The 25,671-nt window shown below is 51.3% G+C and overlaps 1 protein-coding gene across 1 annotated transcript in view; it reads right to left on the reverse strand.

The window, feature by feature from the left end:
- The window catches only part of sorbs3 (sorbin and SH3 domain containing 3), a 148,540-nt gene extending 123,685 nt beyond the window's left edge, over window positions 1-24,855 (reverse strand). Inside the window, exon 1 of the mRNA XM_068001522.1 lies at window positions 24,655-24,855. The gene's annotated coding sequence lies outside the window, so the exon portion shown is untranslated. The remainder of the gene's footprint in view (window positions 1-24,654) is intronic.
- Window positions 24,856-25,671: the final 816 nt, after the last annotated feature.

Raw genomic sequence — 25,671 nt, forward strand, 5'->3', positions numbered from 1 at the left:
TATCTGTTACCCTGTAAATCACTGCCCGCTATCTGTTACCCTGTAACTCACTGCCCTCTATCTGTTACCCTGTAACTCACTGCCCTCTATCTGTTACCCTGTAACTCACTGCCCTCTATCTGTTACCCTGTAACTCACTGCCCGCTATCTGTTACCCTGTAACTCACTGCCCGCTATCTGTTACCCTGTAACTCACTGCCCGCTATCTGTTACCCTGTAACTCACTGCCCGCTATCTGTTACCCTGTAACTCCCTGCCCTCTATCTGTTACCCTGTAACTCACTGCCCGCTATCTGTTACCCTGTAACTCACTGCCCTCTATCTGTTACCCTGTAACTCACTGCCCGCTATCTGTTACCCTGTAACTCCCTGCCCTCTATCTGTTACCCTGTAACTCACTGCCCTCTATCTGTTACCCTGTAACTCACTGCCCTCTATTTGTTACCCTGTAACTCACTGCCCTCTATCTGTTACCCTATAACTCCCTGCCCTCTATCTGTTAGCCTGTAACTCACTGCCCCCTATCTGTTACCCTGTAACTCACTGCCCTCTATCTGTTACCCTGTAACTCCCTGCCCTCTATCTGTTACCCTGTAACTCCCTGCCCTCTATCTGTTACCCTGTAACTCACTGCCCTCTATCTGTTACCCTGTAACTCCCTGCCCTCTATCTGTTACCCTGTAACTCCCTGCCCTCTATCTGTTACCCTGTAACTCACTGCCCGCTCTCTGTTACCCTGTAACACACTGCCCGCTGTCTGTTACCCTGTAACTCACTGCCCGCTCTCTGTTACCCTGTAACTCACTGCCCGCTATCTGTTACCCTGTAACTCCCTGCCCTCTATCTGTTACCCTGTAACTCACTGCCCGCTATCTGTTACCCTGTAACTCCCTGCCCTCTATCTGTTACCCTGTAACTCACAGCTCGCTGTCTGTTACCCTGTAACTCACTGCCCCCTATCTGTTACCCTGTAACTCACTGCCCGCTGTCTGTTACCCTGTAACTCACTGCCCGCTATCTGTTACCCTGTAACTCCCTGCCCTCTATCTGTTACCCTGTAACTCCCTGCCCTGTATCTGTTACCCTGTAACTCACTGCCCTCTATCTGTTACCCTGTAACTCACTGCCCTCTATCTGTTACCCTGTAACTCACTGCCCGCTATCTGTTACCCTGTAACTCACTGCCCGCTATCTGTTACCCTGTCACTCACTGCCCGCTATCTGTTACCCTGTAACTCCCTGCCCGCTATCTGTTACCCTGTAACTAACTGCCCGCTGTCTGTTACCCTGTAACTCACTGCCCGCTATCTGTTACCCTGTAACTCACTGCCCGCTGTCTGTTACCCTGTAACTCACTGCCCGCTATCTGTTACCCTGTAACTCACTGCCCGCTATCTGTTACCCTGTAACTCACTGCCCTCTATCTGTTACCCTGTAACTCACTGCCCCCTATCTGTTACCCTGTAACTCACTGCCCGCTATCTCTGGCCCTCTGACTGTTGTAGTTTTGCATCTTCATTCCAGGCACAGTCTGACTGATGGTGTTTGATGCCCTCTTGTGGCCTGTGCCCATTTCTAAGAGATTTCATGTTAAGTTTCCAACTGCTGCCTCAAGTCACCAGGAATTCAAGAGCGGGTTTTGGAAGACTTTTTAAAAAGAGCACACACCAGTGTGACACCAACTGCACACACCAACAGCACACCAAAACACACACACCAGTGTCACACCAACACACACACCATCACACCAACACATGCACCAGTGTGACACCAATATACACAACTATGAACGCACATGTATACAGACACTGCTGCAAGTGCAAACATGCACACATAGACTTGTCGATACAGCTACCAGCGTGCACACATACAGAGCTATGAGTGTGCACATACATGCACACACCATTACCAGTGTGCGAGTGCACACACACAAAGGGCTACTTGTGCACACTCATCTATAAGTGTGCACACACAGCTATGAATCTGCACAGGCATACACGTGCAGCTAAGAGTATACACACAGCTATGAGTGTGCACACACACACATGTAAGAGTGTGCACACAGGCACATAGGGATGGATTTTGACTCCCTTCACCTGGTGTTAAAGGGCCAGTAACAGCCTCACAATGGCGGGGGCTCTTCTCTTAGCAGAGCGTGGGCAAAATCGATCACATAGAATGAGCGCACAGAGACACATACTCACACACACACTCATACACACACACCCACACTCATGCACTCAAACACACACACCCACACTCATGCACTCAAACACACTCACCCACACTCACACACACACACACCCACACTCATGCACTCAAAAACACTCACCCACACTCACGCACTCAAACACACTCACACTCACTCACACTCACCCACGCTCACACACACACACCCACACTCACGCACTCATACACACACTCACCCACACTCACACACACACTTACACATTCAGACACACGCTCACCCACGCTCACCCACACTCACACACACTCACGCACTCAGACACACACTCACACACACTCACACACACACTTACACATTCAGACACACACTCACCCACACTCACACACACACTTACACATTCAGACACACACTCACCCACACTCACACACACACTTACACATTCAGACACACGCTCACACACACTCACACACACTCACACACTCAGACACACACTCACACACACTCACACACACACTTACACATTCAGACACACGCTCACACACACTCACACACACTCACGCACTCAGACACACACTCACACACACTCACACACGCACTTATACACTCAGACACACACTCACCCACACTCACACACACACACACTTACACACTCAGACACACACTCACCCACACACTTACACACTCACCCATGCTCACACACACATACTTACACACTCATCCATTCACTCACTCACACACATATTCACACTCTCAGACACACAATCACTTACTCACACACTCACACTCAGACACACACTCACACACTCACTCACACATACTGACACACACATTCACACTGAGACACACACTCACACTCACTCACACACATACTGACACACACATTCACACTGAGTCACACACTCACACACTCACACATACTGACACACGCATTCACACTGAGACACACACTCACACTCACACACACATACTGACACACACATTCGCACTGAGACACACACTCACACTCACTCACACACATACTGACACACACATTCACACTGAGACACACACTTACACACTCACACACTCACAGATACTGACACACACATTCACACTGAGACACACGCTGACACATTCACACTGAGACACACTGACACACAAACACTCACACACACTAAGGTACACACTGAGACACACACACTGAGACACACAACCTCACACACACACTGAGACACAAACACACTCACACACACACTGAGACACACACACTGCGACACACACACTGCGACACACACACTGAGACACACACTCACACACACACTGAGACACACACACTCACACACACACTGAGACACACACACTCACACATACACTGAGACACACATACTGAGACACACACTGACACACACACACAGACACACACTGAGACACACAAAACTGAGACACACACACACAGACACATATACACACACACACACACACTGAGACACACACTGAGACACACACACTGAGACACACACACACTCACACACACACTGAGACACACACACTCACACACACACTGAGACACACACACTGAGACACAAACACACTCACACACACTGAGACACACACTATGACACACACTGAGACACACACACACTGAGACACACACACACTGAGACACACACGCTGAGACACACACACACTCACACACACTGAGACACACACTATGACACACACTGAGACACACACTGAGACACACACACTGAGACACACACTGAGACACACACACTGAGACACAAACACACTCACACACACTGAGACACACACTATGACACACACTGAGACACACACACTGAGACACAAACACACTCACACACACACTGAGACACACACACTCACACACACTGAGACACACACACTCACACACACACTGAGACACACACTGAGACACAAACACACTCACACACACACTGAGACACACACACTGAGACACACACACTCACACACACACTGAGACACACACACTCACACACACACTGAGACACACACACTCACACACACACTCACACACACACTGAGACACACACACTCACACACATACTGAGACACACACACACACACACACAGAGACACACAAAACTGAGACACACACTGAGACACACAAAACTGAGACACACACACTCACACACACACTCACACACACACTGAGACACACACACTCACACACACACTCACACACACACTGAGACACACACACACACACACACTGAGACACACACTCACACACACACAGATATCCACGTTCTCTCTCTGGTTCTTTAGCTCCCCGTTATCTGTCAATGAAATACCTTCAGTGGGAAGTTGCTGGCGATCACCATGGCAGCAATCACCAGCTGTAAACACAGCCTGCGGCCACAATTAGCTGTTGTGTGATAAGGTGATTTCAGGAGCTGGGACCCTTGTCAAAAGCAAGGTGCCTGTTCAACACAGGCCCTCCCTACTGTGCAAACAGTGCCGAGTCCGGTTTGGAGAGTAAAGTTGATCTCTCAGTTACGAGTATTCATCTCCCCAGCTCTAAAATCCTGACACCTCCCTTCTCCTCCCTCCATCCTCGCTGTTTGGAAGTCAAGACTCATTGCCCCGTCTCCAACTCACAGCGGTAGTGGTTATGTTACTGGGACGAGTGATCCAGACGCCTGAACCAATAACCCAGAGAAGACGGGTTCATAAACCTCACCACGGCAGCTCGAAAACTGCAATTCAGTTGAAAAAATCTGAGAATAAAGAGCCAGCCTCAGTAAAAGTGACCGTGAAGCTGTCAGATTATTCACCAGTGTTCTTTAGGGAGGGAAACCTGCGGTCCCTTACCCGGTTTGGGTCGAGCGTGACTCCTAACTGCCCTCTGAAGGGGCCTAGCAAGCCACCCTGCTGTATCCAGGGCAACCAGGGCAGGATTTGCCTGTGACGTCCACATCCTGAGAATTTTTGATTTTAGGCCTCTAACTCTCAGTGCTCCAGCACTCATCCCCTTCACTTCGTTTTGACGGGCTTTTAAAACCCAAAGCTTGACGACACCCACTCAGTTTGCCCGCACGCTGAGCCAGAAAGTTCAGTGAACTGTAAAGCCAGGGTGAAGGAACAGAGGGGCAAAATTTGACAGCGTCAGAGGGTGGGGACGAGGGGGAGGGAAATTGGGGTGGAGGAAAATCGAGGGGGAGGAAATTGCGGGGGGGAGGAAATTACTGGGGAGGAAAATCGAGGAGGAGGGGAATTGGCTGGGGAGGCAAATCATGTGGGGAGAATACGAGGGGAGGAAACTCGAGGGGAGGAAAATTGGGGGCAGGAAAATCGGGGAGGAATCTGGGAGGGAGGAAACTTGGGGAGAGGAAACTCGGGGAGAGGAAAGTGGGGGGAGGAAACTCGGCAGGAGGAAACTTGGGGGGAGGAAAGTTTGGGGGATGAACCTCAGGGAAGAGGAGACGCGAGGGGAGGAAAATTGGGGGCAGGAAAATCGTTAGGGGAGGAAAATCGAGGAGGAATCTGGGAGGGAGGAAACTCGGGGAGGAGAAAACCAGGGAGGGAGGAAACTCGGGGGGAGGAAACTCGGCAGGAGGAAACTTGGAGGGAGGAAACTCAGGGAGGAGGAAACTCGGGGGAGAGAAGCTCGGGAGGGAGAAGCTCAGGCGGGAGATAAATCAGGGGGAGGATACTCGGGGAGGAGGAAACTCGGAGGGAGGAAATTCGGGGGAAGGAAACTAGGGGGGAGGGCGTACAACTCCCAGAACGTATCCAAGTATTACATTAAGATGTGGGCTGTACATCTTTAGAAATAATCCAGCAATGTTACTCTCTAAAAAGGACACGGTATATCTGATCTTTGTAGATCAAAATGATTTAAAATAGATCAGGCCTGTGGTGGAGTTAATTAATGACGTAGACATTAAGAACAGGGTAGGTGAACTGTGGTGATTGAGAAGGTTGGGATTTGATAAATAAGGGCGACTTTGCACTACTGAAAGGATCTTATAATTAAATTACTGACTCAATGTTATCATTGAGTTAGTGACCGACTGATAGTATTAATTATTACTGACTGAACTCGGTACTGAATTAAGTTACTGATCCAACTTAATCATTAACCTCTGCTGTTTCTTTCCAAACAGAAGTTGAAAAATCCAGTTGCTGGATGCAGGGCCGAAATCAAAAGATTCCCTCGCTGCAGCCAATGTCGCATAAAGTGCCTCAGATGAATAATTAATAACCTGAGCTGTGTTAAAACGGACTCATAATTACACAGCTCACGCTCGATCAATGCCAGGCCAGATCAGTTTAGTCTTAAGAAAGGTTCTGTCGTAGTTCCCGGGAACTGAGCCAAAGAACCAAAGTTCAGTCACCAGCAGCCACCTCACAATCCGTCTCCAACCAAATTGTGTGCACAAGTCTCCAACATAGGGGAGTGCGCTACCAAAAATCGGGAGGGGAGGAACAATCGGAGGGAGGAAACTCGGGGGGGAGGAAACTCGGCGGGAGGAGGAAACTCTGGGAGGAGGAAACTCTGGGAGGAGGAAACTCGGGGGTTAGGAAACTCGAGGAGGAGGAAACTCAGGGGGAGGAAACTCGGGGGGAGGATACTCGGGGAGGAAACTCGGGGGGGAGGAAACTCGGGGAGGAGGAAACTCGGGGAGGAAACTCGGGGGGGAGGAAACTCGGGGAGGAAACTCAGGGGGAGGAGGAAACTCGGGGGGAGGAAAAACGGGGAGGAAAAATGGGGAGGAAACTCAGGGAGGAGGAAACTCGGGGGGGAGGAAACTCGAGGAGGAAACTCGAGGAGGAAACTCAGGGGGAGGAGGAAACTCGGGGAGGAGGAAACTCAGGGGGAGGAAACTCGGGGGGAGGAAACTCAGGGGGAGGAAACTCGGGGGGAGGAAACTCGGGGAGGAAACTCAGGGGGAGGAGGAAACTCGGGGGGAGGAAACTCAAGGAGGAGGAAACTCAGGGGGAGGATACTCGGGGAGGAAACTCGAGGAGGAAACTCAGGGGGAGGAGGAAACTCGAGGGGAGGAAAAACGGGGAGGAGGAAACTCGGGGAGGAGGAAACTCAGGGGGAGGAAACTCGGGGGGAGGAAACTCGGGGAGGAAACTCAGGGGGAGGAGGAAACTCGGGGGGAGGAAACTCAAGGAGGAGGAAACTCGGGGGGAGGATACTCGGGGAGGAAACTCGGGGGGAGGAAACTCGGGGAGGAAACTCAGGGAGGAGGAAACTCGGGGGGGAGGAAACTCGGGGGGGAGGAAACTCGGGGAGGAAACTCGGGGGGAGGAGGAAACTCGGGGAGGAAACTCGGGGAGGAGGAAACTCGGGGGGAGGAAACTCGGGGGGAGGAAACTCGGGGAGGAAACTCGGGGAGGAGGAAACTCGGGGGGGGAGGAAACTCGGGGAGGAAACTCAGGGGGAGGAGGAAACTCGGGGGGAGGAAACACGGGGAGGAGGAAACTCGGGGAGGAAACTCGGGGGGGGAGGAAACTTGGGGAGGAAACTCGGGGAGGAGGAAATTCGTGGAGGAGGAAACTCAGGAGGAGGAAACTCGGGGGGAGGGAACTCAGGGGGAGGAAACTCGAGGGGAGGAAACTCGGGGAGGAGGAAACTCGGGGGGGAGGAAACTCGGGGGGGAGGAAACTCGGGGGGAGGAAACTCGAGGGGAGGAAACTCGAGGGGAGGAGGAAACTCGGGGAGGAGGAAACTCGGAGATGGAGGAAACTCGGGGGGGAGGAAACTCGGGGAGGAGGAAACTCGGGGAGTTGGAAACTCAGGGAGGAGGAAACTCGGGGGGGAGGAAACTCGGGGGGGAGGAAACTCGGGGGGGAGGAAACTCGGGGAGGAGGAAACCAGGGGGCGAGGAAACCGGGGGGGAGGAAACTCGGGGAGTTGGAAACTCGGGGAGGAGGAAACTCGGGGGGGAGGAAACTTGGGGGGGAGGAAACTCGGGGGGGAGGAAACTCGGGATGAGGAAACTCGGGGGTTAGGAAACTTGGGGGGGAGGAGGAAACCGGGGGAGTAGGGAAGAAACTCGGGGGGAGGAAACTCAGTGGGGGAGGAAGCTCAGGGGTGGAAACTGGGGGGGAGGAAACTGGGGGGGAGGAAACTGGGGGGAGGAAACTCGGCAGGAGGAAACTCGGGGAGGGAGGAGGTAAAATCCATTTGTTAGTTTCCTCCCCCCGAGTCTCCTACCTAATCCACCTGACCGGCCCCCAAACTCTGTGATTTATCCACACTGTCTGCTTGTAGGACCATCCTGAGCTGAAACACATTCACCACCCTCTGCTGCCCCGTATCCTAACTCGCACCAAGTCCCGTTCACCCATCACCCCCTGTGCTCGCTGACCTACATTGGCTCCCGGTCTGGCAAGGCCTCCATTTTAAAATTCTCATCCTCGTGTTCAAATCCCTCGCCCCCTCCCTATCTCTGTAACCTCCTCCAGCCTTACAACCCTCTGAGATCTCTGCGCTCCTCCAATTCTTGTGCATCTTCCGATTTTCATCGCTCCACCATTGGCGGCCGTGCCTTCAGCTGCCTAGACCCTACGCTCTGGAATTCCCTCCCTAAACCTCTCCGCCTCTCTCTCCTCCTTTAAGACGCTCCTTAAAACCTACCTCTTTGACCAAGCTTTTGGTCACCTGTCCTAATATCTCCTTATGTGGCTCGGTGTGAAATTTTGTCTGATAACCCTCCTGTGAAGCACCTTGGGACATTTTACTACGTTAAAGGCGCTATATAAATGCAATTTGTTGCTGTTCTGAAAGCAGTTAAATCTAAATTGTACGGGGGAAGATTTCCCTCCCCCTCTCCAGTTGCAATGCTGCAAACTGCAGGTGCTCCAAACGGCATTGAAAGCTCTGGAGGGCTCAGAATCATATCAGGAGTTATTTGCTCTTCTCTATATAAACTATCCAGTCGAGGCCCGGACATTTGGGTGATGCTGAGGCCTTGAAAGAAAAACTTTAACTAATGTGTTAAAAGACGCAAAGACAATTCTATCGGGAAGCTTAGTCATGTTATATTGACTTTTAAAAACCGTTTACTTGGCTTAAACCCGTATTTTGGGACATTCTAAATGAGGAGAAAATGGCGGATGAAACTTTTCTGAAAAGCATTTTGAGTGACTCAATTGGTTCATCGACACGCAGTGACAGTTTACATAGGGAAATTCCATTTTAATGGTTTACCTAATGTTGACATAAAAGTGTGACAGGTATCGTGACAGCAGGAAGTGAAGCTTGTGCACAGGAAGTGTGCACATAAACAAGATTTTTAATAAGACACTTAGCCGACCGCCTGTGGCATTGCACACAGGGAATCAAGACCAAGTGCAGGCGAGATGGGGTTAGAGGCTGAGGGATCGTGGATCAGTGTGCAAAGAAATAATTGTGTCCCATTCATTCTGTCCTTATATTTATATAAATATGTTTATATATAATATATATGTTTATATATTTATATATGCATATTTGTATATGCATTCCTATGTTCACATTTATAATGTAAACATGTCACACTGTAATTGCACCCTCCTGCCACTGGTGGTGCTGTAGCATCTCCACTGGGGGAGGGCATAATTACAATGTGACACTGTGAGAAGTTTACATAGGCAGTTTCTATTATAAGTTTGGACATTGGAATTTATAACAGAAAAAGTTGACAGGATGTGCAGGGCCGTTCACTGTATGTTATATTCAATGTATATTACAGGGTTATTCAGTGCATATTACAAGGTTAATGACGGTATATTACAGGGTTAATACTGTATATTACAGGGTAATGACTGCATCTTACAATGCTAATAACGCATATTACAGGGTTAATAACTGCACAACACATGGTTAATACTGTATATTATAGGGTTAATACTGTATATTACAGAGTGAATACTGCATATTACAGGGTTAATACTGTGAATTACAGAGTTAATACCGTGAATTACAGGGTTGATCCTTTATATTATGGGGTTAATACTGTAAATTACAGGGTTAATACTGTGAATTACTGGGTTGTTCCTGTTTATTACAGGGTTAATACTGTATAATGCAGGGTTAATACTGTATATTGCAGGATTAGTAACTGCATATTACAGTGTTAATATTGTATATTGCATGGTTAATACTGTGAATTACTGGGTTGTTTTTATATATTACAGGGTTAATACTATATAATGCAGGGTTAATTCTGTATATTACAGGGTTAATGACTGCATACTACAGGGTTAGTACTGTCTATTTCTTTTTATTTGTTCATGGGATGTGGGCGTCGCTGGCGAGGCTGGCATTTATTGCCCATCCCTAATTGCCCCTTGAGAAGGTGGTGGTGAGCCGCCTTCTTGAACCGCTGCAGTCCGTGTGGTGAAGGTTCTCCCACAGTGCTGTTAGGAAGGGAGTTCCAGGATTTTGACCCAGCGACGATGAAGGAACGGCCGATATATTTCCAAGTCGGGATGGTGTGTGACTTGGAGGGGAACGTGCAGGTGGTGTTGTTCCCATGTGCCTGCTGCCCTTGTCCTTCTAGGTGGTAGAGGGTTATAGGGTTAATACTAAATATTACAGGGTTAATGACTGTACATTACAGGGTTGTTCCTGTGTATTAAAGGGTTAATACTGTTTATTACAGGGTTAATACTGTGAATTACTGGGTTATTCCTGTATACTATGGAGTTGATACTGTATTTTAGAGGATTAATACTGTATAATGCAGGGTTAATAACTGCATATTGTGGGGTTAATATTGCATATTATAGGGTTAATACTGTGAATTACAGGGTTGATCCTGCATATTACAGGGTTAATTACTGCATAGTACAGGGTTCATACTGCATATTACTTGCTTAACACTTTATTATGGGGTTAATGATAGTATATTACAGGGTTAATGGCCATATATTACAGGGTCAATACTGTATATTACAGGGTTAATCACTGTATATTACAAGATTAATGACTCCATACTACAGGGTTAATACTGCATATTACAGGATTAGTACTGTATATTATAGGGTTAATACTGCACATTACAGGGCTAATGACTGTATGTTACAGGGTTAATGACTGTATATTACAGGGTTGTTCCTGTATATTACAGGGTTAATACTGCATAGTGCAGGGATAATACTGGTTATTACAGGGTTAATTACTGTATATTACAGGGTTAATGACAGTATATTAAGGGGTAATACTGTATATTACAGGGATAATACTGGTTATTACAGGGTTAATTACTGTATATTACAGGGTTAATGACAGTATATTAAGGGGTAATACTGTATATTACAGGGATAATACTGGTTATTACAGGGTTAATGACTGTATATTCCAAGGTTGTTCCTGTATATTACAGGGTTAATCCTGCATACTACAGGGATAATACTGGTTATTACAGGGTTAATGACTGCATATTACAAGGATGTTTTTGCATATTACAGGCTTACTATTGTGCATTACAGGGTAACTACTGTTCATTACAGGGCTGTTCCTGTACAGTCAGTGAGTGAGGTGAAAGACTGTAACCTGGCATGTTGTTGCTCTGTTGTTCTGGGCTCTGATTCACTCAAGAGCCTCACTCGCTCCCTCGAGTTGTCAGCGTTCAGATCCGAGAATTGTACGGCAGCTTTCCAAGAGGGCCAACATTACTCATTCTTTTCCACAGCTCTGAGCCAAACTGCTCAGTCCCTTGTTGCTAAGGGGCTTTGCTGCCTTGGAGACGGGTTCTGGGATGCCTGGGATGGGGGGGGGGGTGCGGAGGAGGAGGAGGAGGATGGTCGAAGTAACTGAGTTACGATACCATGCGGCCAGTCCCCTCTCCAGATAGGCCGTGGGTCTGAGTAGCAAAAGAGAAAAGGCCAGAAAAGAAAGAAAAAAAAGAGATTTGCATTTCTACAGCGGCCTTTCACAACCTCAGGTCGTCCCAAAGCGCTTTACAGCCAATGAAGTACTTTTGAAGTGTGGTCACTGTTGTAAAGTAGGAAACGTGGCAGCCAATTTGCGCACAGCAAGATCCCACAAACAGCAAATGACCAGATAATCCGTGTTTTAACGACGTTGGTTGAGGGATAAATACAGGCCCAGGACACCGGGGGGAGAACTCCCCTGCTCCTCTTCCAACAGTGCAGCGGGACCTTTTACGTCCACCCGAGAGGGCAGACAGGCGCCTCGGTTTAACGTCTCGGCCGAGAGACGGCACCTCCGACCAGGGCAGCGCTCCCTCGGTGCGGGCGCCGGGAGTGTCGGCCCTGGGATTATAGGCTCAAGTCGCTGGAGTGGGACTCGAAACCCACGACCTCGGGGTGAGGCGAGGGCCGGATTTGGTCGCGACGCCTGCCACAGTCGAATAGCCGCGCGCCACCCACAGCCCAGGAACGCCTGTAGGTGGGGAGGTACCGGCCGACCCCTGCAGCCAGTGCGATGCCAGGCCTGGCTGGCCTGCCGCAGTTTGTTCAAGCAGCAATTTGGTTGTTGACTCCAGTCTGGTTACTGGGGCAGGGTTAACCAAGTACAGTGTCCTCAAACCGCATCACATAAATACAATATCACGGCTCCTAAACTAGGTGACCAGTTAACCAATGAGTTTACCACAACACCCGTGACCAGTTAACGGCTAAACTCCCCAACCCCTCGATTAGATTCCAGCCTGTAACTCACTCCCGGGTATCTGTTATTCGATATATAAACCACCCGAACCCCTCGATTAGATTCCAGCCTGTAACTCACTCCCGGGTATCTGTTATTCTATATATAAACCACCCGAACCCCTCGATTAGATTCCAGCCTGTAACTCACTCCCGGGTGTCTGTTATTCTATATATAAACCACCCGAACCCCTCGATTAGATTCCAGCCTGTAACTCGCTCCCGGGTATCTGTTATTCTATATATAAACCACCCGAACCCCTCGATTAGATTCCAACCTGTAACTCACTCCCGGGTATCCGTTATTCTATATATAAACCACCCGAACCCCTCGATTAGATTCCAGCCTGTAACTCACTCCCGGGTATCTGTTATTCTATATATAAACCCCCCGAACCCCTCGATTAGATTCCAGCCTGTAACTCACTCCCAGGTATCCGTTATTCTATATATTAACCCCCCGAACCCCTCGATTAGATTCCAGCCTGTAACTCACTCCCGGGTATCTGTTATTCTATATATAAACCCCCGGAACCCCTCGATTAGATTCCAGCCTGTAACTCACTCCCAGGTATCTGTTATTCTATATATAAACCACCCAAACCCCTCGATTAGATTCCAGCCTGTAACTCACTCCCGGGTATCCATTATTCTATATATAAACCTCCCGAACCCCTCGATTAGATTCCAGCCTGTAACTCGCTCCCGGGTATCTGTTATTCTATATATAAACCACCCGAACCCCTCGATTAGATTCCAGCCTGTAACTCGCTCCCGGGTATCTGTTATTTTATATATAAACCACCCGAACCCCTCGATTAGATTCCAGCCTGTAACTCGCTCCCGGGTATCTGTGATTCTATATATAAACCACCCGAACCCCGCGATTAGATTCCAGCCCGTCCCTCGCTCCAGACTCTCTCTGTACCCCTGCCGTTTAAGGGTTAAAGGCGTGGCCGCCAGCTCTCTTGGATGTGTGTGTCCTAATTGCTAATGTAGCTCGAGGGATTGGTGACTCACACTCTCGGTTCCTGTGCACTGCAGCGACGTTGCTGGCAGCAAGTCCAGTTGAACTGCATAAAGAAGGAAATCACCCTCTTGGAGTAGGCAGCGGGGGCAGGGATTGGCATCGGGCATGGGGCACATGGCCGAGCCCTTGGTCCCCCCATTGCCTGGCTCCACCATTGGCAGTGACTGAGGGGGACAGGGGAGAGGGCAATTGGGTAATGGGCAGAGAGGAAGGTCATTCTTGAAAGGTCGGTGGCTGTTCATTTGGGATTATTGTTTGCGTATCACATGAGCTGGACTCGAGAGGCTGCTTAAACAAACAGCACTGGGTTTCATATCTCCACAGTCCTCGTTGCACTGTGCGTGCATGAAATATGGAAAGGGCAGGGACTGGCATAATGGAGGGAGATGGCAGTACGGAGGGAGGTGGCAGTACGGAGGGAGGTGGCAGTACGGAGGGAGATGGCCGGACGGAGGGAGATGGCAGTACGGACAGGATGGCAGTATGGAGGGAGACGGCAGTCCGGAGGGAGACGGCAGTCCGGAGGGAGACGGCAGTCCGGAGGGAGATGGCAGTACGGACAGGATGGCAGTACGGAGGGAGATGGCAGTACGGAGGGAGATGGCAGTACGGAGGGAGATGGCAGTACGGAGGGAGATGGCAGTACGGACAGGATGGCAGTATGGAGGGAGATGGCACTAGGGAGGGAGATGGCAGTATGGAGGGAGATGGCAGTATGGAGGGAGATGGCAGTACGGAGGGAGATGGCAGTATGAGGGAGATGGCAGTACGGACAGGATGGCACTATGGAGGGAGATGGCAGTACGGAGGGAGATGGCAGTACGGAGGGAGACGGCAGTACGGAGGGAGATAGCAGTATGGAGGGAGATGGCAGTATGGAGGGAGATGGCAGTATGGAGGGAGATGGCAGTACGGAGGGAGATGGCAGTATGGAGGGAGATGGCAGTATGGAGGGAGATGGCAGTACGGAGGGAGATGGCAGTATGAGGGAGATGGCAGTACGGACAGGATGGCAGTATGGAGGGAGATGGCAGTACGGAGGGAGATGGCAGTACAGAGGGAGATGGCAGTACGGAGAGAGACGGCAGTACGGAGGGAGATAGCACTACGGAGGGAGATGGCACTACGGAGGGAGATGGCAGTATGGAGGGAGATGGCAGTACGGACAGGATGGCAGTACGGAGGGAGATGGCAGTACGGACAGGATGGCAGTACGGTGGGAGACGGCAGTACGGAGGGAGATGGCAGTATGGAGAGAGATGGCAGTACGGTGGGAGACGGCAGTACGGAGGGAGATGGCAGTACGGAGGGAGATGGCAGTACGGACAGAATGGCAGTACGGAGGGAGATGGCAGTACGGAGGGAGATGGCAGTACGGGGGGAGATGGCAGTACGGACAGGATGGCAGTATGGAGGGAGATGGCAGTCCGGAGGGAGACGGCAGTCCGGAGGGAGACGGCAGTCCGGAGGGAGATGGCAGTACGGACAGGATGGCAGTACGGAGGGAGATGGCAGTACGGAGGGAGATGGCAGTACGGAGGGAGATGGCAGTACGGAGGGAGGTGGCAGTACGGAGGGAGATGGCCGGACGGAGGGAGATGGCAGTATGGACAGGATGGCAGTACGGAGGGAGATGGCAGTACGGAGGGAGATGGCAGTACGGACAGGATGGCAGTACGGAGGGAGATGGCAGTCCGGAGGGAGACGGCAGTCCGGAGGGAGACGGCAGTCCGGAGGGAGATGGCAGTACGGACAGGATGGCAGTACGGAGGGAGATGGCAGTACGGAGGGAGATGGCAGTACGGAGGGAGATGGCAGTACGGAGGGAGATGGCAGTACGGACAGGATGGCAGTACGGAGGGAGATGGCAGTACGGAGGGAGATGGCAGTACGGACAGGATGGCAGTACGGAGGGAGATGGCAGTACGGAGGGAGATGGCACTAGGGAGGGAGATGGCAGTATGGAGGGAGATGGCAGTATGGAGGGAGATGGCAGTACGGAGGGAGATGGCAGTATGAGGGAGATGGCAGTACGGACAGGATGGCACTATGGAGGGAGATGGCAGTACGGAGGGAGATGGCAGTACGGAGGGAGATGGCAGTACGGAGGGAGATGGCAGTACGGACAGGATGGCAGTACGGAGGGAGATGGCAGTACGGAGGGAGATGGCACTAGGGAGGGAGATGGCAGTATGGAGGGAGATGGCAGTACGGAGGGAGGTGGCAGTACGGAGGGAGGTGGCAGTACGGAGGGAGATGGCCGGACGGAGGGAGATGGCAGTACGGACAGGATGGCAGTATGGAGGGAGACGGCAGTCCGGAGGGAGACGGCAGTCCGGAGGGAGACGGCAGTCCGGAGGGAGATGGCAGTACGGACAGGATGGCAGTACGGAGGGAGATGGCAGTACGGAGGGAGATGGCAGTACGGAGGGAGATGGCAGTACGGAGGGAGATGGCAGTACGGACAGGATGGCAGTACGGAGGGAGATGGCAGTACGGAGGGAGATGGCACTAGGGAGGGAGATGGCAGTATGGAGGGAGATGGCAGTATGGAGGGAGATGGCAGTACGGAGGGAGATGGCAGTATGAGGGAGATGGCAGTACGGACAGGATGGCACTATGGAGGGAGATGGCAGTACGGAGGGAGATGGCAGTACGGAGGGAGACGGCAGTACGGAGGGAGATAGCAGTATGGAGGGAGATGGCAGTATGGAGGGAGATGGCAGTATGGAGGGAGATGGCAGTACGGAGGGAGATGGCAGTATGGAGGGAGATGGCAGTATGGAGGGAGATGGCAGTACGGAGGGAGATGGCAGTATGAGGGAGATGGCAGTACGGACAGGATGGCAGTATGGAGGGAGATGGCAGTACGGAGGGAGATGGCAGTACAGAGGGAGATGGCAGTACGGACAGGATGGCAGTACGGAGGGAGATGGCAGTACGGACAGGATGGCAGTACGGTGGGAGACGGCAGTACGGAGGGAGATGGCAGTATGGAGAGAGATGGCAGTACGGTGGGAGACGGCAGTACGGAGGGAGATGGCAGTACGGAGGGAGATGGCAGTACGGAGGGAGATGGCAGTACGGACAGAATGGCAGTACGGAGGGAGATGGCAGTACGGAGGGAGATGGCAGTACGGGGGGAGATGGCAGTACGGACAGGATGGCAGTATGGAGGGAGATGGCAGTACGGAGGGAGATGGCAGTATGGACAGGATGGCAGTATGGAGGGAGATGGCAGTACGGAGGGAGATGGCAGTACGGAGGGAGTTGGCAGTACGGAGGGAGATGGCAGTACGGAGGGAGATGGCAGTACGGAGGGAGATGGCAGTATGGACAGGATGGCAGTATGGAGGGAGATGGCAGTACGGAGGGAGATGGCAGTACGGACAGGATGGCAGTATGGAGGGAGATGGCAGTACGGAGGGAGATGGCAGTACGGAGGGAGATGGCAGTACGGAGGGAGATGGCAGTATGGACAGGATGGCAGTATGGAGGGAGATGGCAGTACGGAGGGAGATGGCAGTACGGACAGGATGGCAGTATGGAGGGAGATGGCAGTACGGAGGGAGATGGCAGTATGGACAGGATGGCAGTACGGAGGGAGATGGCAGTACGGAGGGAGATGGCAGTACGGACAGGATGGCAGTATGGAGGGAGATGGCAGTACGGAGGGAGATGGCAGTATGGACAGGATGGCAGTATGGAGGGAGATGGCAGTATGGAGGGAGATGGCAGTACGGAGGGAGATGGCAGTACGGAGGGAGATGGCAGTATGGACAGGATGGCAGTACGGAGGGAGATGGCAGTACGGAGGGAGATGGCAGTACGGAGGGAGATGGCAGTACGGACAGGATGGCAGTATGGAGGGAGATGGCAGTATGGAGGGAGTTGGCAGTACGGACAGGATGGCAGTACGGAGGGAGATGGCAGTACGGAGGGAGATGGCAGTACGGAGGGAGATGGCAGTACGGAGGGAGATGGCAGTACGGAGGGAGATTCCAGTACGGAGGGAGATGGCAGTACGGAGGGAGATGGCAGTACGGAGGGAGATGGCAGTACGGAGGGAGATGGCAGTACGGAGGGAGATGGCAGTACGGAGAAAGATGGCAGTACGGAGGGAGATGGCAGTACGGAGGGAGATGGCAGTACGGAGGGAGTTGGCAGTACGGAGGGAGATGGCAGTACGGAGGGAGTTGGCAGTACGGAGGGAGATGGCAGTACGGAGCGAGATGGCAGTACGGAGGGAGATGGCAGTACGGAGGGAGATGGCAGTACGGAGGGAGATGGCAGTACGGAGGGAGATGGCAGTACGGAGGGAGATGGCAGTACGGACAGGATGGCAGTACGGAGGGAGATGGCAGTAGGGAAGGAGATGGCAGTACGGAGGGAGATGGCAGTACGGAGGGAGATGGCAGTACGGAGGGAGATGGCAGTACGGAGGGAGATGGCAGTACGGAGGGAGATGGCAGTACGGAGGGAGATGGCAGTACGGAGAAAGATGGCAGTACGGAGGGAGATGGCAGTACGGAGGGAGATGGCAGTACGGAGGGAGATGGCAGTACGGAGGGAGTTGGCAGTACGGAGGGAGATGGCAGTACGGAGGGAGTTGGCAGTACGGAGGGAGATGGCAGTACGGAGCGAGATGGCAGTACGGAGGGAGATGGCAGTACGGAGGGAGATGGCAGTACGGAGGGAGATGGCAGTACGGAGGGAGATGGCAGTACGGAGGGAGATGGCAGTACGGACAGGATGGCAGTACGGAGGGAGATGGCAGTAGGGAAGGAGATGGCAGTACGGAGGGAGATGGCAGTACGGAGGGAGATGGCAGTACGGACAGGGTGGCAGTACGGAGGGAGATGGCAGTACGGAGGGAGATGGCAGTACGGAGGGAGTTGGCAGTACGGAGGGAGTTGGCAGTACGGAGGGAGTTCGCAGTACGGAGGGAGATGGCAGTACGGAGGGAGATGGCAGTACGGACAGGATGGCAGTATGGAGGGAGTTGGCAGTACGGAGGGAGTTGGCAGTACGGAGGGACATGGCAGTACGGAGGGAGATGGCAGTATGGAGGGAGATGGCAGTACGGAGGGAGATAGGGAGATGGCAGTACGGAGGGAGATGGCAGTACGGAGGGAGATGGCAGTACGGAGGGAGATGGCAGTACGGAGGGAGATGGCAGTATGGAGGGAGATGGCAGGAGGATATATTGGCCTTGGAGAGGGTGCAGTGCAGATTCACCAGAGTGATACCTGGGCTAAAAGGGTTAAATTACGAGGCCAGGTTGCATAGACTAGGCTTGTATTCCCTCGAGTATGGAAGATTAAGGGGTGATCTAATTGAGGTGTTTGAGATGATTAAAGGATTCGATAGGGTCGATAGAGAGAAACTATTTCCTCTGGTGGGAGAGTCCAGAACAAGGGGGCATAACCTTAAAATTAGAGCCAGGCCGTTCAGGGGTGATGTCAGGAAGCACTTCTTCACACAAAGGGGAGTGGAAATCTGGAACTCTCTCCCCCAAAAAGGCTGTGGATCAATTGGTAAGGGTATTAAGGGTTACGGAACCAAGGCGGGTAGATGGAGTTAAGATACAGATCAGCCACGGTCTAATCGAATGGCGGAACAGGCTCGAGGGGCTGAATGGCCTCCTCCTGTTCCTACGTTCCTAAGTCATCCGCGGCACGTATTGGAATTAATAAAGTCACAGAAATCGGAAGGGTTAAATATCCCGAGCCGGATGAGCTACATCGTAGATTCCTCAAGGAATTAGAGGGGGAAAATGGTGGCTGCTCTGGATTGGGGCAGGTTTGACGGGCTGAATGGCCTTTTCTCGTTCAGAGTTTTTAACCTTCCTGACAGCAGTGAGATCTCCAGGTGCCCTGACCATCAGCCAACACTTCGAAAAACAAAGGAACCGGCCTTTCATAGAATGATACAGCACAGGAAGAGGCCATTCAATTATTTATCCTATTGAATGTGAGGTCATCCACTTTGGATCAAAAAAGGATAGAACAGGTTAAGAAGTTAAAAACAGTGGATGTCCAAAGGGACTTCGGGGTTCAGGTACATCGATCATTGAAGTGTCATGAACAGGTGCAGAAAATAATCAATAAGGCTAATGGAATGCTGGCCTTTATATCTGGAGGACTAGAGTACAAGGGGGCAGAAGTTATGCTGCAGCTATACAAAACCCTAGTTAGACCGCACCTGGAGTACTGTGAGCAGTTCTGGGCACCGCACCTTCGGAAGGACATATTGGCCTTGGAGGGAGTGCAGCATAGGTTTACTAGAACGATACCCGGACTTCAAGGGTTAAGTTACGAGGAGAGATTACACAAATTGGGGTTGTATTCTCTAGAGTTTCAAAGGTTAAGGGGTGATCTGATCGAAGTTTATAAGATATTAAGGGGAACAGATAGGGTGGATAGAGAGAAACTATTTCCGCTGGTTGGGGATTCTAGGAGTAGGGGGCACAGTCTAAAAATTAGAGCCAGACCTTTCAGGAGCGAGATTAGAAAACATTTCTACACACAAAGGGTGGTAGAAGTTTGGAACTCTCTTCCGCAAACGGCAATTGATACTAGCTCAATTGCTAAATTTAAATCTGAGATCGATAGCTTTTTGGCAACCAAAGGTATTAAGGGATATGGGCCAAAGGCAGGTATATGGAGTTAGATCACAGATCAGCCGTGATCTTATCAAATGGCAGAGCAGGCACGAGGGGCTGAATGGCCTACTCCTGTTCCTATGTTCCTATTGAATCTGCTTCCACCGCCCTTTCAGGCAGTGAATTCCAGATCGTAACAACTCGGTGAGGAAAGAAATTTCGCCATCTCCCCTCTGGTGTTCAAAAAGATGAGGGGTTTTGATCGGGTAAATAAGGAGCAGCTGTTTCCAGCGGCAGGAGGGTCGGGAACCAGAGGACGGGGATTTAAGGTGATCGGCAAAAGAGCCAGCGGGGAGATGAGCTGAAGTTTTTTTTCGCTACGGGCTGGATGGTCCAGTTAGCACTCTCGCGGCCCTGCGACTTGGCAACGGGAGGGCTGCTCCCTCCAGCTCCGCCCATCACTGTATCGGGGACCCCTCGGCTCGGTGGGCAGCACTCTCGCCTCTGAGGCACAAGGCCGTGGGTTCAAGTCCTGCTCCAGAATCACGGAAGCATAAAATCCAGGCCGCGGTTCTCCCAGTGCCAGCACTGAGGGAGTGCTGCACTGTCGGAGGTGCCGTCTTTCGGATGAGGTGTTAAACCGAGGCCCCTGTCTGTAAAAGATCCCACGGCCACTATTGGAACAAGGGCAGGGGGAATTCTCCCCCCGGTGTCCTGGGCCAATATTTATCCTTCAATCAATACCTAAAATCTGGTCCATTATCACGTTGCTCTTCGTGGGATCTTGCTGTGCGCAAATTGGTTGCCCTGTTTCATACATTACAGCAGTGACTACACTTCGAAAGTACTTCATTGGCTGTAAAGCACTTTGGGACGTCCTGAGGTCGTGAGAGACCCTGTAGAAATGGGAGATCTTTCTTTCTTTACAAACCATAAGCTTAAATCTGAGCATGTCAGTGCGGCAATTGCCGAGACTGTGGGACCCCAGGCCTGTGAGCTGCCTACAATGAAAGTCTCTGTTTGTGAGCTCAGTGCCGGGCCAGCACAGGCTTTGCCTGTCCCCGGTATGTAAATGTGCTTTGTAATTATTTAAATTTATGCGCCAGCCCACTCGCTCCTCTCTCCCTCCCCCACCCTCCCCGACGTTGGGTGTCCTCCAGCCCAGGGTCGCCCGAACGTCTCTGCCGCCTTGAGCTGGTCAGGGGACACGCCCCGCAATGCCAGGGCCCGCTGATGCCCCCCCCCACCCCCCCCCGTCGATCAGATGCCGACAGATTGCCGGGTTTGTGGATTTCCGATTGCCCCGCCAATGAGGCAACAGTGATAAAAAGAGTCCATTTCCCCAACCTCTCACTCCAGCAATCTCAGTGTCAGTGTGTGTTTCTCACTGTCTGTGTGTTTGTTTCAGTCTGTTTCAGTGTGTGTTTCTCAGTATCTGTGTGTGTTTCTCAGTATCTGTGTGTGTGTTTCAGTCTGTTTCAGTGTGTGTTTCTCAGTATCTGTGTGTGTTTCTCAGTATCTGTGTGTGTTTCTCAGTGTCTATGTGTTTCAGTGTCTGTGTGTGTTTCTCAGTGTCTTTGTGTGTTTCAGTGTCTTTGTGTGATTCAGTGTCTGTGTGTGTTTCTCAGTGTCTTTGTGTGTTTCAGTGTCTTTGTGTGATTCAGTGTCTGTGTGTGTTTCTCAGTGTCTTTGTGTGTTTCAGTGTCTTTGTGTGTGATTCAGTGTCTGTGTGTGTTTCTCAGTGTCTGTGTGTGTGGCTCAGTGTCTGTGTGTGTGTTTCAGTCTGTTTCAGTGTGTGTTTCTCAGTGTCTGTGTGTGTTTCTCAGTGTCTGTGTGTGTTTCTCAGTGTCTGTGTGTTTCAGTGTCTGTGTGTTTCAGTGTCTTTGTGTGTTTCAGTGTCTGTGTGTGTTTCTCAGTGTCTGTGTGTGTTTCAGTGTCTGTGTGTGTTTCTCAGTGTCTTTGTGTGTTTCAGTGTCTTTGTGTGTGATTCAGTGTCTGTGTGTGTTTCTCAGTGTCTGTGTGTGTGGCTCAGTGTCTTTGTGTGTTTCAGTGTCTGAAACACACGCACTGAAACAGACTGAAACACACACTGACACTGAGAGACACACACACTGACATTGAAACATACACAATGACACTGAGACACACGCAGACACTGAAACACAAACTGAGACACACACAGACACTGAAACACACATGGACACTGAGACACACACACTGACACTGAGACACACTGAGAAACACACACAGACACTGAGACACACACACTGACACTGAAACACACACACTGACAGTGAGACACACAGAGACACTGAAACACAAACTGAGACACACAGAGACACTGAAACACACATGGACACTGAGACACACACACTGACACTGAGACACACTGAGAAACACACACAGACACTGAGACACACACACTGACACTGAAACATACACACTGACAGTGAGACACACAGAGACACTGAAACACAAACTGAGACACACAGACACTGAAACACAAACTGAGACACACACTGAGAAACAGACACTGACACTGAAACAAACAAACTGACACTGAGACACACACAGACACTGAAACACAAACTGAGATACACACAGACACTGAAACACAAACTGAGACACACACAGACACTGAAACACACACTGACACTGAGACACACTGAGAAACACACACAGACACTGAGACACACACACTGACACTGAAACACACACACTGAGACACACACACAGACACTGAAACACACACACTGACAGAGACACACTGAGACACACACACAGACACTGAAACACACACACACAGACACTGAAACACACACACTGACACTGAAACACACACACTGACACTGAGACACACAAACTGACATTGAGACTCACACACTGACACTGAGACACACACACTGACACTGAGACACACACACACTGACATTGAGACTCACACACTGACACTGAGACACACACACTGACACTGAGACACACACACTGACACTGAGACACACACACTGACATTGAGACTCACACACTGACACTGAGACACACACACAGACACTGAAACACACACACTGACATTGAGACTCACACACTGACACTGAGACACACACACAGACACTGAAACACACACACTGACATTGAGACTCACACACTGACACTGAGACACACACACAGACACTGAAACACACACACTGACATTGAGACACACACACTGACACTGAAACATACACACTGAAACACAAACTGAGACATACACACACACAGACACTGAAACACTCACAGACACTGAGACACACACACACAGACACTGAAACACTCACAGACACTGAGACACACACACAGACACTGAGACACACACAGACACTGACAGACACTGAGCCACACACAGACACTGACACACACACAGACACTGACACACACACAGACACTGAGCCATGCACACAGACACTGACACACACACAGACACTGAGACACACACACTGAAACAGAAACTGAGAGACACACACAGGCATTGAGGCACAAATGCACAGACACTGAAACACACACAGACACTGAGAGACACACACAGACACTGCGACACACACACACGGACACTGAGAGACACACACAGACACTGAGAGACACACACAGACACTGAGAGACACACACAGACACTGCGACACACACACACAGACACTGCGACACACACACACACACACACAGACACTGCGACACACACACACACACAGACACTGCGACACACACACACACACAGACACTGTGACACACACACAGACACTGAGAGACACACACAGACACTGCAACACACACACACACAGACACTGCGACACACACACAGACACTGAGAGACACACACAGACACTGCGACACACACACAGACACTGAGAGACACACACTGACACTGAAACACACACACTGACACTGAGACACACACACTGACACTGAAACACACACACACAGACATTGAGACACACACACACACACACTGAGACACACACACTGCCAGTGAGATACGCACAGCCACAGTGAGACTGCACATCTGATCAGACATTGTCTGTATACTAGACTCAGGCAGGACCGTGCAAACACACAGCCCCACTGGAAGCAGCAGAGGCAGCTCCTGCCAAACACACTCTGTCCCAAACCAAGCAGTGGAAAATATGACATTTCCTTTGGGCTGTGAATTCAGTTCAAAAATGGACTCACCCGTTAAGCTCTCTGTCCCTCAGACAGGCTCTGTTCTGCAGCCCGGTGCCCGTCTGCCTCTCTCTCTCTCTCTCTCTCTTTCCCCCCTGCCAGCCAGACGGTCTAAAGTCCTGTTCTGAAGTTCAGTTTCTGACTGCAGCGGCTTCCTGTTGCTCGAGAATTTCGGGGCGAGTGTGTGTTTGTGCCTGTGTGTGAATGAGTGTGGAAAACCCTTCGAAATCCCGCAGCACTGAGCTGGAGCAGACACCGAGGCTCGGTTTTCTATTTGCATACAATCTGGCCCAAAACGCAGGCCAGTAAACAGGTCATTAACTCACACTGTGCCTCTCAGAGATCTGCTGACAGGGGCTGCTTCTTAGAATGCCCCCCCTCGCTCCTTCAGGTGCTGACTCCCGCCGGAGCAAGTCCCACCCGACCTTACTTCCAAGAGTCCATTCTCCGGGTGAGCCCCCGCCGTGCGGCTATTCCGCTCTGGAGGGCTTCGGCGACTCCCAGCTGATCTCGTTCCCCACGCCCAGCCCAGTGAGGGGAAGGGTGGGATCCAAATGCGAAGGCACACCTGCCTCTCCGCCTGACATCGACTAACTCTACCCGCTCGGGGCTGACCCTGGGGCGTCATGGAGGTTATGACCTATTTGACTCTGAGCTGAGCAGCTGACCCCGTAATCCTCTCCATCACCGACCGTCCGCTCCCACCTCTGTAACATCGCCCGTCTCCGCCCCTGCCTCAGCTCATCTGCGGCTGAAACCCTCATCCGTGCTTTTGTTACCTCCAGACTGGACTATTCCAATGCTCTCCTCTCCGGCCTCCCATCTTCCACCTTCCGTAAACTTCAGCTCATCCAAAACTCTGCTGCCCCCGTATCCTAACTCGCACCAAGTCCCGTTCACCCATCACCCCGTGTTCGCTGACCGACATTGGCTCCCGGTCCGGGAACGCCTCGATTTTAAAATTCTCATTCTCATGTTCAAATCCTCCGTGGCCTCGCCCCCCTCCCTATCTCTGTAACCTCCTCC

Source organism: Heptranchias perlo, chromosome 20 (genome assembly GCF_035084215.1).
Source record: "Heptranchias perlo isolate sHepPer1 chromosome 20, sHepPer1.hap1, whole genome shotgun sequence".
NCBI classification, from domain to species: Eukaryota; Metazoa; Chordata; class Chondrichthyes; order Hexanchiformes; family Hexanchidae; genus Heptranchias; species Heptranchias perlo.